This window comes from Ambystoma mexicanum, chromosome 8 (genome assembly GCF_040938575.1).
Source record: "Ambystoma mexicanum isolate Mex_15411 chromosome 8, UKY_AmexF1_1, whole genome shotgun sequence".
Taxonomy (NCBI): Eukaryota; Metazoa; Chordata; class Amphibia; order Caudata; family Ambystomatidae; genus Ambystoma; species Ambystoma mexicanum.
The window spans coordinates 1,142,067,813-1,142,071,726 of NC_090929.1; the positions used below are offsets into that span (position 1 = coordinate 1,142,067,813).

The following is a 3,914-nucleotide window of genomic DNA, read 5'->3' on the forward strand; positions in this document are numbered from 1 at the left end:
ATGAATAACAATCACAATCAAAATCAAAGGAACAATGGCCCATACAGATACTGGGGACGCAGGGCAGATTTGACAATAATACATTGATATATGGCCATCAAGAAAGACCCTGGTATGTGGATAGGTTCATTGAAAATGGAAATCAGCATAGGGGACAGTTCCCACCAAATGAAAGACAAAACATGAATTATGTCCCGCGCCATTATAATCAGTCACCACCACAGCCAAACAATGGTCACACTGCGTTCTCCACCTCCTACGGCCCATGAATTCAGAAACAACCCTAATAGAAATCAATCTCCTGAGAGATACCAAAATAGGCCCAATCAGGGTGAGTTTAACCAACACCGGCCTGGGCCGCAAAGAGAGGAATCCAGGGACATGGACCATTTCAATGTTTGGAGGCCCAAGTTAAAATGTTGTCTGAGCAAATAGGAAAACTCTGTGCAGTCCAAAAACAGCAGCCAAGTGAAGGTGCGGAATGTCACAGGAGTGATCTTGTGTATTCTGACAACAAGTGACTATGAAATAGCCCCTGCAATGATAAAAGTACAGAAGCCCAGGAACCATCTTTGTGTAACAGTCCAGCATTGCTTGCTGATTCAAAAATGAAAATACCCACCAGTGAAAGTGAAACAAGTGGTACTCACACACACAAAAGGTGTTTTTCGGCTGTCGGAGTCTGGTTCAATTTAGAGTTGAAGCAGACTATCGAAGTGTGTGCAGATGAAGAACAAAAAGGGGAAAATAAACAGGAAAATCCTAAAGGACAGCGAGACAGATTTAAAAAAGGACATTTTATGTGAAAATAAAGAATCTGATAAAGAGGTAGGGTTAGTTGTTAAAATATCCTCCTTGATAGTCAGAATACTGATGAAGCCCAGACAGGAAAAGTGGGTGCTCAAAAGGAGGGTGCAGGCCAGTCACCTGAGGAGTATTTTGAACCACACTTATTTCAGGAGACTGAGAAGACAGGCACCATGCAAAATGCAAATAGGTGTTCTGAGCCAGAAAATGGCAGGCTACCATGTGATCTTTGTGAAAATGTTCAGTCAAAAAACTGGTAAACACTGATGGTCGCAGGTCAGAGAGGCGGACAGTGGCTACACTCCAAATGGGTTCTGAACATGGAAAAATAGACAAAGATTTGCAAAATGAAATCGACAAGAAGGAGGGAAAAATATCATTTCACTTGCTCAGGTGTTTGGCAAGAAGTGAAAATGGGCTAAGAAAGGTGAGTCCTGTAATCAGCAAAAATGCTCACATTTTGTGAGTGCTGGAAGAAGTTGAGGACAGGTATTATGCTCCTATCACTGTGGAAGTGAAAGGCAATGCCTTTACAATGATTAACACAGGTGCAGAGGATACGATCATGTCCAAAGATTTGGTAAAAAGTATCAATGAAGGGTGATCCCCACAAAATCACATAAAGGTGAGACAAAACCAAGGCCCTGTGCAGTTTTAATGGTGAGGAAATACAGATCGAAGATGTCACTGAGGTTGACATAAAGATAGGGAAACACAGAATGAGACAGTTAGTGTGGATCACATCTCTCAGTGAAATCCCATTTCTGATGGGGACAAATTGCCTGAAAGTTTGTCGCCCCTCATTGATGGGTTAAATAGGTTCTTATGGTCCTCAGCCAAAAAACCATTGAGGCCTAAAAAGGTGAGGTCATACAACAAAGGTATAAAAGAATGCCATACAGTGGCTAAGTCAGATCATGCAGTGGAAGTGTACCTTCAGAATGGCTGCGTACCTAGTGCCACTGTCGTTCTAGTGTGTCATGGTGAAATGCTAGGTGAAGAAGAGAAGCTGCCTGTAGAGATTTATTTTGACCCCAATAAAAAATGGCAAACAGAAATAGATAGAAAAATGCAAGCCACCTGTCACTCCAGAGATGAAAACAGAAAAACACATTTCAAATGGGAGATGGACAGCCATGGATCCCTATGCGTGTAAATGGTCATTCTGAAATGATAAAAGCCATTTCAGCACTTGAGCAGGAAAGATGTTTCATTGATGAGAAAATACTCCAGCAAATAATTGACAGGGAGGACAGTGTTCTGTCTCCAAGATAATTGCATCCTATTTGATGTAAAGGAAAATCAAACAGAAAAGCAGCATATTGAAATGGAAGTCAATATTCAAAAATATTTAAGTGTGTTGATAACAAACCCCTATTGGCACACTACATCAGCCATCCACACAAGCCAACTGAAATGTTTTGGTTTATAAATCAAGCTATAAAAAAGTCCACACGCAGGCAATAGAGATTTGATCCTTAAAAAATGCGAGCAGAAATTGATTTTTAACCTTAATACATTAAAACAAGGGCTAAATTCATCTGTCGAGTGGGGTACTTTCATGTGAAAAAACGTTTTAGGAAAAAAACGTTTTATGTAAAGGCATCTGTAAAAAATATCTGCTTATATTTTAAAAAATCCATCTGTACCCCTATATATAAAAAAGCATTATAGCGTGATTCTCTGCATATAAATGACATACACAACACATGACAAAATACTGTGCACCGAATATAAAAACATAATTTGGATGCAAGAGAAATAATTATGATATAAAGGCTCTAGAAAATTAAATAATGCTGCAGCACAATAGGAAATAAAAATAAAAATGACAAATGTGTATAAACATGACATTATATATAAACTACAACTCCATGTGTAGAAAACCGCTATGTAAACAGTTCTAAAGATGGCCGCCACATTATATCGTAGACGAAGTCCAACAATCGAGCCTGCTTACAATATCACGTGATCATACTCTAACTGATCACGTGGAGTTGATGTCCGTTCCATTAAAAAATCGGGTGAAACTTCACTCACGTGATATTCCTCGGGCACAAACTGATGCGGTATGCGCGGTAGACGCACAAGAAGAAAAACAAAGTAAGTTAAATCTAAACAAATACCGTAGTTGTCCTTATCAAGCACGTAGAGTACTTGATCATGTCAAGGCGGGTGAAGAGGGCAATTTGCCCTCTCGCCTCCATGACAAAATCAGTAAAATGACACATGCACTTCCGTGTTAACACAGATAGTTATACACAATATATATATATATATATATATAATAGTTACAACACAACCGCATTTATATGTGAAATGCATCTGCTTGCGAAACGCTTACAAAATGCCAATGGAAATGGAAAAGATTTTTGAAAATACAAAAATGACGGTTTAAAGCGCACAGTAGAGTAACCTATTTACTCAAGCTGCCTTTCTTCTTGACTGTTTCAGTGGGCCATTCGAAAATACCTGTGTGGAAAAGTGTGGAGGAGTTTGCAGTCATTACAGCTGCCAATGACTATTCATATAAACCATATAGTGGATCGACAGCTTTAAAGGAAACAGGTTAGTAAAAGCCTTAATAAAATGCTAAACTCAACTATTATATGCTTAATGATAAGAAGGAGATTAAATAACAAATGCAAAACCATGAAAGAATGATGATACAATAAATTAAATAATTTCCTGGATGACTAATTGCAGGGTGTTGTGGATATCAATAACCTTATAATCGAAAATAGACGATCCATGAAGACATTGAGAAGGCCCTTGATGTCCTATCTGAAAATATTGAAGTTCAGATCTGACTGCTTTGGATACTACAGGTTGGTTTACACAATACTGGTTTATAATGAATCAGGCACGGTTTCATCACTGATCAGTTTTTAATTAATTGATTTTTATTTTTTGTTTTTAGTTGATGTGAGATGACAACTTGAGTATCTAAATATTATCTGTCCTGAAGATGGCCAAAACATCAAACAATGATGCTAGGGATAGCATCTAATTCATCCTTTTTAAAAACGGCCGAAACATATGAACCTATGTAGACATATCTTGAAGGATTATGTTAAAATAATGTTTATAAACCAGTCAATGTCTGC

The 3,914-nt window shown here is 38.1% G+C and overlaps 1 long non-coding RNA gene across 1 annotated transcript; it reads left to right on the forward strand.

Annotated features, from left to right (window-relative positions):
* The first annotated feature begins 2,799 nt into the window (after window positions 1-2,799).
* On the forward strand, window positions 2,800-3,629 carry LOC138473752 (uncharacterized). Its single transcript, XR_011268893.1, has 3 exons — window positions 2,800-2,910; window positions 3,262-3,375; window positions 3,514-3,629. It is a non-coding gene; the product is annotated as an uncharacterized lncRNA (long non-coding RNA).
* Window positions 3,630-3,914: the final 285 nt, after the last annotated feature.